Raw genomic sequence first — 14,195 nt, 5'->3', positions numbered from 1 at the left:
ATCTGGCTCATTAGCTGGTGGTTCACGGATGAAATCATGTATGAAATTATGTTTCATGTGGTGTGAAGCTGTGACCAATGAAGCGCGTTGTTGAAACACACACACTAGTTTAACTTCAAGGGTTAGAAGCTTGTGTTGATGCTCTGTAGTAATGTGATGCTGGGCACTGACTGAGATGACTCAAAGCCTTAATCTTTTATTTTTTTATTTCAATCATTTATTTCACGTCATCACCAGCAGAATCAGAATCAGCAGAGCAGAGGCAGAGATGGTCTGTAGCACAGGGACTCTCTCCAGGATGTGTTTAATAAGGCTGAGGGATCTCAGACAGCAGTTGTTGAGCTGATATGTGGTCTTGGTGTCATCTTGCTTCTCCCATGTGGACTCTGAACCAGGTGACTGAGGATTTCAGTTTTCAGAAAGAACCATAGAGCCTCTGGAGGGGTAAACCTAAAGGTGGAAAAACACACTTTAAGAAGTCCTTTTACCATTTCAAAGAGTTTAGCGTATTGTAGACAGGAGGATGTGGCCTATATCTGGCCAAGACCTTCGGCCTGGACTCCCCTGAATCTCTGCCAAGTAACAGCTGTGGCCCTGTCTGGCCAAGCAGAACACTCACTGACAAGGTCCCTTTCTGAATTAAAACACATTCTATGTTCACTCTCTGTGAATGCAGATTATAGTGTCATGAAAAACAGGAGAAGTAAAACAATTTATGTGTGATCAAACTGAGTCTAATTTATGTTTGGAGCGAGAGTTCACTTTGATAACTCTTTTGTAGACCAAAAAAGAGTTTCCCCATCTAGATCCCCACTAAGAAGAAGTAAGGTGGAGGCCAGATGCAGGAGTTCAAAGGAAAGCAGAACTTAACACAATGATTTGTTACTTTCAGTCTTAGCAGGATAGTTGGTGTATAAGGTCTTCATCTGCAGCGCAGAGAAAGAGCCATTCCCTCTGACTGCGAAGCAGCTGGTTACCCGTATAAACATCGCTTGACCATTTCACAGCAAGGGAAAATGCCTCGGGGGTCCTGAAATTTTTTTTAACTTCTTTAAGTAAAATGCTATTCTTAGACCTGTGGTGAGATTTCAGTTTGTTTGGCTTTTCTCAGTGCATGTGGCTGATGTCCATATGATGGGGGTGGATGTGGCTTTATGTTTTATCACCTACAGTTATTTCAGAGTGATGAGAAAGGGCTGCTTTTGTGTTTGCACAGATCCTGGTTGTGTCACACTGCAGTTTAGATCACTAACACCATGTGATCAATAAGTTTACATGTGTATTGTCATATTTCGGTTTGTTCATCTACAATATGTCTTATTGTCAATAAATCCAATAAAATACCAGACCCAACATTTAATTTATCATCATGGTTCATTGCCATGGACATGTACTTTGTAATTCATTTAGGCTCAACCCCACACACACCACCCTGCTGCAGGAAATATTCATTACTGCATCAAATCCACCACTGGATATAGTCCCTCACAAATGGATCATTTACTTTGAGTTAGAAACTGAAGCATTCCTTTGTGGGTTGAGAAAGTTCTCCTGCTTCTTAAGCTAAACTCGAACAGCACTCAGACCTCAAACCTCTGATAATGACAAACAATCTGTCTGTCAGACCCAGATCTGGTTTTAATGGGTTCTTCTCGGGCCCATGCCCCAGATCATTGTCTTAATCTTCACTAAATTGTACAAACAAACAAACAAGAGACGGTTTAATAAATTATCTGACTTTGTTTTGTAACACAAAGCCAGATGTGTGATCAAAGGTCAGATAGCTTCCGTTAGACTCATTAGGTATATGTTTAGTCAGGATGAAGAAAAGCTGCCTGATCGTCACTACACATACGAACAAATAAAGAAACAGTAAAATATCATATGTGAGTCAGTCCAGACTGCAGGTGGTATCTGTGGCCTGTATTACAAAGCAGGATTTGAGGTTATCAAGGTAACTTCAGGTTTAACTCTGGGTTTTCAGTCCTACAAGGGTGGTTCACTTCTTACCGGGGTAAATTACCATTGTAACTTATGCTGAACTCCTAAACTGCTCCAGTGCAGGTTAACTTCAAAGGATCAGATCAGAACCTGTCAACAGCCAAATTACTGACCAATCCGATACCTGGAGAAACTTATCATTCCTACAGGAACCTGACGGGATCATAAGACTTTACAATTAAGTGATGAATGATAATGAACAGTAGACATTTAAATCAGTCAAATTGTTTTGCTGTGTCCACTCTCTGTTTTAAAACACAGCATGCATGGAGAGTTTATCACAATAAATAAATATATCATAACTATTATAGCTTAATTTAATTTTAATTGAACAAACATTCTTTAATCCGGTAGGATTCCTGACAATGTTTAACATGAGGAGACTCTTTAATGATAACTGGAAATAAAAACTAAACCTCTGATGTCTTTGATTGGAAAAATGATCCACACACTGTTGGATATTTCCCATGTCTAGAAATTTGAGTTATACATTTTAAACATTTTAGTGAACTACTTCTCTTTTCATTCTTCTTTAACTTTTTTTTTCTGCATCACATGTTCATATTAGTTCATCAGACGAAAGAGTGAAAATACAGAGTAAGAAACTTGATAATTGATAATTCATACACTTATTTACAATATATCGTTTGCCTGACTTCAATAGAAATTATATTTAGAATTTTTTTTATTCTAGTTATGTTCACATAACTTATGTTCACATTTCACCTTGTTGAATATTACTTTTAGATGTCCCTATAACTGAATTTGCCTGCAGGCATAAGCATTTCTTCTCATATCATATTAAGTACTTTATTCATGGCTCTGATGACATATAGCTCATAATTAACAACTCCGCCTCTCTCACAAGAACACGCTCCTAGCTGGATCCAGGGTTAACTGAGCAAGTTGATAACCAACTTTGTAGTACAGGTTATCCAGGACGGTCAATGTTAGGTTCACTTAAGCCAGATAACGAAAGGTTACCCTGGGTATGTTGTACTTGCTTCACACTACTGGCCTTCGGTTCATTCCTAAAATATTTAGAACATCTACAGCTAAAACCAGTAAAACACACATGATTTAGCAAGCCCACAGTAATACAGGTAAAATATGTAACTCATTCAGTGAAAGTATGTTAAGAGTGTTATTAATCTTTCAGATGCCTGTTAAAGATTCATGCAGCAAAAGGGGCTTGAACTTCAACAGTGTAATAATGCTGACTCCAAGTCACTGCATGCAGCAGAGAGCATCTCTGATAAAGCCCCATGGTCAGCACTGCTGAACTGTTTTACACTAACTAATTTCCTGTCTGTTATGACCACTCCTGATTCAACTGTGCTTTCATTCTAAATTCAATCTTAACTGTAGTTGGATTAAATCTCACTGAATTTAATCTAAACAGTGGAAGCCCCACCCCCAAATAGTGTTTACACAAATACACTATACTTAGTACTAAAATGTGCTTAAGTGCAGTGTCAGATTTCTAATCACAATGAGAATAGGTGGTGATTTGCACTACTGTAGCCTACTGGGAGGAAGTGTGATGACTGAAATGAGTTAATGATGACAGAAGATGGCCACACTTAATGATCAATAGTAATTTTATTCACAGCACAGGCAAAAAGTAATTTCCCCCTGAAATTAATAAAAGTCTTAAAATGGAACAGTAATGGGTCAGAGCTGTCTGACAAACTGGATGAGGAATGTGGGTGTGTGAGTTTGCCAGACACAGATCCTGGCTCGGGTGTTAGGAGCTGAGACTTTGGTAGATGAATAAAACTTTGTGTTAACATGTCTTCACCGCAGACACAGTCTGCAGCAGCTGAAAGAATTTGTAAAAACTTTAAAAAGGTTCTTCATGTTTCACACAGGCAGCAAGTCTTCAGTTTTTCTTAAATGTGAACGACCACATCAGTTTTTACTTAGGGAGGCTGTGTGAACCAGGGGGAGGATGTTTAGTCACTAAAGTTTATCTCTGTGATATTTTCTAAACAGGATGCTAAACAGGATTTGGTATATTTGGTTATATTGTGAAATTTTGTCAATTACGTGTCCCACTTCTATTGTGAAAAATCATTCCAGGAAAGAGGAACTGCACTATATGTTAGAGTATTCCTGCATATGTTCACAACATTAGTATTGGGGGAGTGCAGGGTCACAGGGGGCTAACACTTAACAAGCTGCTGATGATCAGTCAATGCCGCCAAACGTAATGTCTTGTTTTTTATTTCCGTAAGAGTTAAACACAAAATATATGATCTGCTTAAAGGCTCCTGTGAGTAATGGAAGTAACGAGCAATAAAACAAATTACTTTTGCTGTTGATTAATTAGTAAAGCAATGTAATTGCAGAGAGTAATATAATGAATAATCAATTACAGCACTGTCAATTTTATGGTTTGTATTTTTTCATCACCTGTTTGCTGTATGACACATCCAGCTGCAGCTTACTGTGTATTTATTCATGCATACACATTACTTGGTTATTATAAACTTAGTGTTGTTACCAACTTTGTTAGTTTTTATTTAATACATTGCAAAGCAAAGTGACTTTCAGAACAGGGCTGTAGTGATGCTCCTGTAGTTCTCTCTGGTGGTGGAACCTAACATAGACACAGTTAATGCCTTCAGTGACACTCCTGTCTGTCCTTTCTGTCTCTGACTCACTGTTGCAGCCTTAATTTGTGGCTGTGTCAGACTAATACCAAACTTTTCTTTCTCTCTGCCTGCCTCTTCTTCTTTTTCTTCCTGCTGTTTCAGACACAGGGAGATGGACAGCTTGTTGTTACTGTACTCATGCCTCAGAGGCATTGCTGCTCAAAAAACGGATGGAAAGGAGCCTGTTGTTCATGTTCTTTCATATGTTTGTAAGACATGTGTGATTAGACACCGATTGGACTTTGATAGAAACTGGGCAGTTGATACTTCAGTATGGCCCTACCGTGCACAAACTTGTGTTATATTAGTCGTCACTGGTCCCTGCTCTATCCCATCCCTGATCAGACTGTGAGTCGGAGTGATACTGCATCTTATGGCTGTCTTCTGGTGTCTCTGAGCTGGGGCTGTAATTAATGGAAGAAGTTGACATGATAATTATCAGTTTTATTATATTGTTATCATCTCTCTCTCTTTCTCTCTCTCTGTCTCTGTGTGTGTGTGTGTGTGTGTGTGTGTGTGTGTGTGTGTGTGTGTGTGTGTGTTGTGGGAAGGTGGGGAGCTTCATTCTTTACTGCTGCTGTGTTTCAACAAGTTTTGACATTTAAGGAAAAGTGTGGTCGTTTAATGTGTCATTGTGACTGAGATGAAATGATGAGTCTGAGTTTAAAAACTGTCTTTATCTAAGAAGACAAAGTGACCCATCTCAACTAGACTTCTAAATTTACAGCTTTGTTTTCTTTTATGTAGCCATGCAAGTGTTACTCCAGTCAAAGGCCTTTGTTTTTCTACAAACAGGATAATTCATGCCTGCCACAATGTTCTTCCAAAATGCTGTTTGTTGGATGTGAGTGCTCCTTTGGTTTGTCATAGTGGGGATGAAACAAAGTGGTTCAGGTGTTTTTAGTTTTATGTGTTAGATTTAAACCCTTGTCTGGAGAGTGCATGGGTGCATGAGGCAATACTGATGAAAATGCATTGCCTCTCTAATGCTGTTATTCCAGTTCATTATCTTTGCTAACTTGGAATTTGTTTAGTGTGCTGACTGCCAATTCACTATCATAATCACATCCATGTTGCTTATCTGTCACTACCAGCCTACACTGTGAGCATACAACTGTTTGTGTTCATTTGAATGCACATTTTCACAAATACTAAAAACATTTTTAATATTACATGTTTCAATTGTTGAGATGCTGCATCACAGACTAACTGTTCATGAGATGCACAGCTACAGCTCCATGAACGGCTCCCACTAAAGAGACAGCTCACAGACAGAAGGATTCACTCCACAGGGCCCTATTCCACTGAAGCTTGGCTGTAATTTTCCTCTTCACATGGTAAATGGGACTGCATTTATTTATAGCTGTTATCCTCTCATGGTACCTCACACTCACCCACGACACACGTTTGAACCGCCAGCCCTGCTCCAACTCCTGAACTGCTGCCTACATGCTAAGACTAACAGAGCATTTCTCTCCGTAGAGTCCACCATCATGGATTTTCTCCAATCCACCACTGGAATTTTATTTCTGTCTCCATCATGGTCATCTAGCACTACCCCCAGCACTCCCCCACCTCTCCTCCTCTCCTCCCCCTCTTCCTGCTTTTGTTAGCCAAGTACCCAGAGTTCCCCTCTGTTGTGTGCACATCTGTGTCATTCTCCAGTCTTGTTTTCCTCGCCCTCCTCCTTGACCCCCAGACCTCCCCATATGGAAGACCCCATTCTGATAGAAACAACCTTGATACTTCTACTCAGCTTCAAGTGAGGGGGGAGGTCCTCTAGCATTGTTTTGTACTGCAGGTGAAGAAGTGATATTTTATTTAACTTTGCGAGACCAGTTGTGGCTTGAAAGAGAATCAATGCCAACATGCACTAAGCCAAAAGGAAGAAATATTTTGCCTTTAGTATAAAAATCACCCTCCAGATTTACTCTTTGTACTGTTTCAAACTTCTGAATTAATTTTTCACCTCCTTGCCTTTTTCAGTCTCCTTCACAGAGCCTCTAAGTTACTGTGTGTGCACCTCACCTGGCATATCAGCTGGTAGGTGAATAATAATCACCCTCGGATTCAATCACTGTGTCTTTCCTCACTGTGAGTTCCACAGGCCTGTTTTTATGAGTACTGATCATTTAGTTTCCACCCTGTTTTCTCACCTCCATTGAAAAGTTATTTCTTTTGTCTGTCAGTAAAATAACTTCCAATCCAAGCTGTCATTTAAAAAGACACACAATGTGTGTGTCTCTCCTGTGGCTGTAGGTATTTTCAGATCTGGGATAATTGTCTAAATCATTTTATCCAGGCTGAGTCTTCTGAGCGGCAGTAGAGCTGCAGACAAGGGCAACTGAGGTGAAATTAAGATTTAAATGTCCTCTCTTAGCACCAGTCCTCTCAGTCACTGATCAAGATGTCTCTTAATCTGTAAACTTGTTCAACATGAGTTTAAAATGTTTCAAAGCAGAACCCTGACAGACTCTTTTCACACATTACTGTTGAAAAACCATGACTGCTCACCTTTGTTTACCAACCACTGGAGAGTCTTTTTTATCAGTATCAGTACCTTCAGTAATTGAATTTTATATTCACAATAGAACAAATGACTGTAATGAGTGTAATGTGATCGGTACTGGTACCCTCAGATCTACTAAGCTGTTAAGCATCTTTCAGCTCATTTACCCACAACTTTTCTGTTTTAGTTCAACCTTGTAGCTCTCAGAGAAACAGCTGTAAAAGCCTCTGTCCACTACCTGCTCAGCAGCAAACAGCAGACAGACACAGTCAGAGAGCGGCTGGTGACTTACATAGTGGCGCATTTGGCAGGTAAAGAGACAGATATTTCCCTCAGGGCTGGTGGAGACCAAAAAAAGTTAAATGAGAGGGAATACTGGACCCCAGGTGGTCAGAATTATGTCTGTTTGCCTGTCATTGAGAGTGTGCTGTGTGCATGTGTGTTCTGGGACTGGGGTCACTTCACCAACCTGAGTATTTGTGGATATGAATCAGGTCTCTAGCGTGGCTGTTCATTCATTCAAAAAACATGTTGCCTCTGAACATGATCCAGCCATAGATAAAATTTCCTACGAAATGTAATTGGGAAAGCAGATTACTTGTATATGAAAGTAACTTTTAAGAGAAAGGATTGGTTTTGAAACCAGGTTTTTAGGGTCTTTAAAGATTGTCCCTGACCACAGCTAAAGAATTTAAATTTCACTCTTGTAAGTTTTTTTGGTCTGAAGAGTTTTATTACCCATGATAGTGTAAATGCTGCCTCTGAAGCTGCCTGAGAAGAAAATACATTTTGTGGGACAACAATGGATCACTGCGGTATTTGGATAACAGCAGAGAAAATATAAGATATTGAACAGTGATACTAAACTGAATCAGCAGGTTCTGCCAAAACCCCAATAAGTATACAAGAGTTAATACAGGGACCATAACATGTCCAGTGCAATAGCTTCTCAATGAATTTAACATTGACTGAGCAAATTCTGCATTTGATTCACTTGTACAGAGAACTACAGGTTATCACAATATGATCGGACAACAGAAATTCAGTGTGTTTTCTCCTCCCTTCCCTAACCTTTGACCTATGTGTTTATGAGAGATCTTCTTTCATAAACACAGAGACCCAACATAACTTTGACAGGTTTCTATCACAACAACATCCTCTCCTCGTTGTTCGGTCAGATGAGGACACCACGATGGCCACTGATGATAGTCTCTGCTACAAGGTCCTTAATTTTCCTGTCAGAGAGCTCTGCTGATAACAAGGAAGACGGACAGTCAATGTGTTTGTGTCGTAGAGCTATTACTGCTGGAAGGTCAAACTAGCTCATAGCTCCTGTTTTCAATGCTCTTGTGTTTGATGTCCGCCCAAATTCAATTTTAAGGGTGTTACACATCTTATTTCAACATTAATTTGATGTTAACACATTCATTTTGATACATTACCTTTACTATTAGTAAAGTTCAGAGTAGAAGGGACTGCTGTCCCTGGAGAATTAATTGCTTCAGAACTTAAAACTGATCTCAACCTACAAGTTAGCAGCCTTTTCAGGCAATGGTAGGCAGAATATGTGCTAACAATGTGTGTGATCATACTTTGTTTGACTACATGTAGTATCTGCCCACAGCACACATCTGAGTCATTCATTCTAACTTTGCTTCTGCTTGTTGCAGTTTAAGGGCCTCAGGTGAGTGGCACCAGCAGCTGTAATCCTTACGTACTCTGTGTACATTTTTTCAAAATGATTTTTTTTTTACCTTTACAAATTGAAAATAAAATGATGGCAACAGGGGATCCTGTCTTACTTTGTGGCTGCGTCAACTCACTAATGTTATGAGTCTAGATTCAAGAGCACAGGAAATAAAGGAGGAGTTTGGTGCTGTGATGCCCAATATTGACACTGCAGATGTAGAGCACTGATGAATATCCCATAATGATGGATCATCATGGAATTTATGTGGAGCCTGTTCTGCAAGAGTTTGATCTAATGAACAGAGGAATGAATTTCAATTTGGCAGGAATACTATTTAATTTTATTGTTTCGTGTGGTTTTTTAATTGTTTATTGTAGCAGCTTGGTTTGGTCTTGTTGCTATATTGTTAGTAGTTAGGCAACTGTTGTTATGATGATGATTCTAAATGAGGAAATCTGTTGCTTTTACTGCATGTTTCTCTGGGATATTCAATAGCTGGCTGTTGTTGGTTGGTCTTTGAAATGCATGTGGTAGGCTCAGAGTTTCATTGTGGTGTTGTGTCTTAACTTTAGCGCTAAAATACACAAATCAATCTCTCTCTCTCTCTCTCTCTCTCTCTCTGTCTCTGTCTCAATATTGCTTGCTCACTCATTCAATGAGTAGACATATGTGTGTGTGTGAAACCTAAAGGTAGCGGACAGGCGGTTTTTGTGCATACTATGAAATATAGTACTGCCGGTGCCACTGCCTCAGGTGATCTGAAGGAGAGTGAAAATATTTCTTAAAAGTAGTCCACCTCTGCTTCACTGACCTCAGTCATTGTTTGAGGAGCTTTATACATCATAAAATCAGACCTTATTTTTTTTATTCTTCATTGTCTTCAAAGAGAGTTCAGGTTATTGTGTGTACTTCATTACTTTTATAAAATAAAAGGTAATTCATGCAGTAACCTACAGCTTCTTTAAGTTGTAGTATTTTCAAATTTATGTTTATATTTATTATGATTTCTGCAAAATACTGAGACACAGGACTGCAAAGATAATGTACAGGTCTTTTCACTGTTTTAAGGCTTTTGTAACAGTGACCATGCCCCTTGGTTATCTGACTCTGTGATATTAGCTTATCTAAGTAAGCTGTAAACTTATGTGTCAACAACCCAGTGTGTCCACTTTGCTAGGTCTTCCTCTTCCTTCCCCCTGAGATTAAAGGGCTTGCCCTAAGGTTCTCACCAAGACCATTACAATTTTCCATAATCTTTGTGAAATAAAATACACTGACCCTTTCTTTTTAAAGGATGTAGAAAGTAGCACTCTTGTTCTAGATGTACAGTTTTTACTTCATTTTAGATTACTTCAGAAACTCATACCTATCTATGCATTTTCAATGAATATCGTCTAAACTCGGTTGTCTTGACCTGGTGAAAAAAATAGGAACAAGTCTCAGACTTTCCAGCAGCTGGATCTCGATGCAGTGGTGCTTGGAGTTAAATGTTGATTAGCTCACAATGACAGTGCTAACATGCTGATGTTTAGCAGGTATAATGTTTACCATGGTCACCATCTTAGTTTAGTATGTTAGCATGCTAAGATTTGGTCATTAACACTAAGCACAGCATCCATTTGAGTCTGATGGAAATGTCATTAGTTTGCTGGTATAAGTGTTGGACACATTCAAACTGACCTGATGATGGCACCAGAGTAAAAGTCTGTCAGTAAAAAGTTTTTTGGTTGTTTATCCAATAGTTCAATGGGTGGACTAATAGACCCTCATGACCATCCCCAGAGTTGTGCGGCTAGCATGTATGGTAAGAGTAACAGTATGTTGTTGTTTCTTGTTGCTCCCACAAAAAAAAAACAGTATGTAGTTAATACCGGATACTTAATGATATTAACAAGTCAATCAGTGTATAGAGTATATCCCTGTTTTCTGATGTTGATGAGGCCAGCATCTTTCCATTTCCTCCTCTCTTCTTCCCTCTTCCTCGCTCACTGTTATGTTAGGTCCACCTGTCACTCTTTTTCTCATTCTTTCAATCTGACTGTAGAAACTTCCACTGATTTTTAGTGACTTTGGTCTTTTTATCTCAGACAGATGGTGTGACAGGAGGAGAGAGATTTTAAAAACACATTATTACTGCAAGCAGAGATACAGTGAGACAAGACCTCTCTCATATTCTATTTTGTGTGAGATGAATTATTTCATCTCTGTGTTTAAACTAATAAAACATTGGGTGTGTCATAAGTGGTGTCATAACATCCAAAGTTATATTTGTAGCAGAGGTGCAGCCAAATCCGAAACCTTTCCCTGTCTAATTAAGCCTGACCATTATCAACCCTCCCCTGTGCTGCTCAGGTAGAGGTTCTTACATAAGCCCTGCCGCTTCTGACTGGGCTTTAAATCTATTTGGACGGTGCTGTCATTTCATCTACGTTCCTTCATCCTCTGTTTCTTCTAATCTATATTTATTTTGCCAACCTAACAGGCAGCAGATGACAGCATGGCAGTGTGCATGCCAACTTAGATGATTCTCGACTGGCCCTTTGTCAACAAGTGTGTAACACCTATGCTTTTTAAAGCTCGTTCTTATTGACAAGATATTTTTTTGTGGATTTCATAATGAAGATAATAACTGCCTACAGCCTGATGGTGTCTTTCTAATTTTAAACCCCCACATGCAGAGAATTTAATGATGCATGTGCTGTATGGATAATTCCCTCCTTTATATGTGAAGGAACATTATTCCAGTTAATTAACCTATTTTTCTAACATCTTTGTTTTCTGCTGGTGTCGTTTCAGGAGTGGGTTATTGCCCTATAAATAGAGGTTTCAGTATATTTTCAAATTAAAATGCACAGGTTTATTCAAAGCCTCATTGAATAAGCTATTTAAATGTTAATTTGCTAGCGTGGTACTCTGATTGCACTATGATGTTTTAAAAAAAACTTTAATGGTGTCATGCAATCAGTGTCTTCATCATCATAATTGGTCTGGTCATAGATGAAGAGCTGGGCTTGATCTGTGACCAGCTGCATGGCCAGGAAAGTGTTCATTAGCAAAAGAGTCTCTGCTCTGCAAAAAACAGTTGTTTCTCAGAAGAGCAGTTACAGTCCTGTCAACCTCAGTGAAGAACGAACCAGACAGCTTGATGAATGGGATAACAGTAGGTGGCCGGCTGAAACCGTCTATCCATGTGTGACTGATGAGAGGTTTAATGATTCTTTTGTCTGGAAAACACATAGACTAAACTGATGTTTTAATGAGAATTTTTAAATGAATGAATGAACGAATTCATTGATAAGATAGATGACTCTTAAAATGTTTTTATTTACATGTTCTAAGAGGTGAAAAAACCATGTGAAGAATACAGACAATCAGTCATGTGTGTTTCACAGCTCACACACTGCTGTGGCCACTCACTGATTCAGTAAATTGAAGAGATATTGCTATAACCTGCAGCTCATAGCCTGTTAAGTGTCTGAGATAGTAGAGGCAGCTACAGATCAGGTGGATTTGCTGTTGTTCATCCTCTGGAGAGGAATGGTAAGACTTATAGTCAGAGCAGAATGAGGAGCTCTGTGCTTTTATAGACACATACTATACAAATATAGAGGCTGCATAAGAACTTTAAAGCTGCACTAATCAAATACTTTATAGCAACATGTTGCTCATTGTAATGAACTCTGAGAATTATCACGTGTCTCTGCTGTTCCCCCCTGCTCTACAGTGTTTTAGCGTGTTTTACCTCATTTACCTTGGTTGCAGACTTGCAGCTTTAATGTTTTGGTTCACTTGCACCTCTGTCACCAGCGTTGTTTTCAACACACTGTCCACTACCTGCTCAGTAGCAAACAGCAGACAGACACAGTCAGAGAGCAGCTGGTGAACACAGTGGAGCATTTAGCAGCTGAAAAGACAGATATTTCCCCCAGGAGCTGTTGGAGACCAAAAACCTAGCTAAAAGAGAAGGAATATTGGAATTTAGATTTATCAGGAGGACACATAACTCAATATGAATCATCATGTTGCTCTGTAACTGCTGGATGAAACAATCTGCTGTTTGATCACATGTTCAACATAGCAACTTAATAACATGATAACATGTAATTTTTATGTTAACTGCTTATTCCACTGATCTCAGGCCATATCTAAAATATCTCATATTTTACTGTTTCTCTTAAGAGCCTCTCTTCTGATTGGCTGATTGTTTTCTGAGTGATGCACAGCCAGGTCAATCTCAGGTTAGGTATTGTAGCCTACTGTTGTATCTTGGTAAAACTCACCGGTAACTGAGATGGTCTTTTGAATTGAAATTAACTTAACAGATGATCAAATTCAGACTAAAATGTATTATATGTATGTGTGTGTGTATATATATATATATATATATATACACACCAGAGCCAGAGCCTTAGGCCTGGTTCTGTTGCAGAACTGCCGGATCATCTGTCGGTACCAGGGTCACCATCTGCAGTGATGCAGTCTCAAGGTACATTGCATGCGTAACAGATCTCACTCTGAGTGTGTGTTGAGGCCAGGGGAGCATGCCAGGCCACAGAATCCAAGACCATGTAGGACATTAGGGAGGTAAGTGATTGGGCAGTGGGGACAGACAGAGTGGAATATGTCGAGTGGCTTACCAGGAGAATGAGAAGGAGCAGTCTACCCGTCTGTCACTACCAGACCGTTTGGAGATTTGATTGGGACTGCAGATTAGAGATCGATGGCAAGATTAAGGTGGGTGCATAGAAAGAATGCATACTGGCAGTGGCGTGACAGTGGAATATGGGGAAATTATTGTGTAAATGTGTGTTGCCTGGGCAGCAGCTACAGAGACAAAGCCATCAAGCAGTTTATCCTGTTTTTAGAGCTCCAACTCCAGGTGGTGGATATCATCCCTGTAACTGTGAGTAAGCAAGTTTGCAGTCCATGCACACAGCCATAATAGCTGATTTCAGTCCATGTGGAACTCATAAAACAGCATGAAAAGTATTCCAACAATCGGTAGAAAAATACTGTTAAAAAGATTATAAACTGAAAAGATAGTGTGAGAGGCAGACATTAGAGTCCTTAATAGGGATCATATAAAAATATAGCAGATTTCAGGTAATTTTATGGGGCCTCATGTAGAAACACTGCATACGCACAAAAAAGTTGTGTACACCATCTTTCAGTCTCACAGTTGGATGTATCAAGAGTGAAAGGAACGGGAGAATCTATGTCCCTCCATGCCAGCTTCATGGCAGGTGTGCACAAAAAGCATGGAAATCTCACTTTATAAAATATGGGACCTTTAAAGTCAATGCTCTGATATTTTATTTGCAATCTGAATGGAATATTG

At 39.3% G+C, this 14,195-nt stretch overlaps 1 protein-coding gene across 2 annotated transcripts in view; it reads left to right on the top strand.

The window, feature by feature from the left end:
• LOC130161637 (receptor activity-modifying protein 3-like) overlaps positions 1-14,195 on the top strand; it is a 33,995-nt gene that overhangs the window by 1,933 nt on the left and 17,867 nt on the right. The window lies entirely within an intron of this gene.

The sequence above is a fragment of the Seriola aureovittata genome, chromosome 20, assembly GCF_021018895.1.
Source record: "Seriola aureovittata isolate HTS-2021-v1 ecotype China chromosome 20, ASM2101889v1, whole genome shotgun sequence".
NCBI lineage: Eukaryota > Metazoa > Chordata > Actinopteri > Carangiformes > Carangidae > Seriola > Seriola aureovittata.
This window is presented reverse-complemented; position numbering and strand designations above follow the sequence as displayed.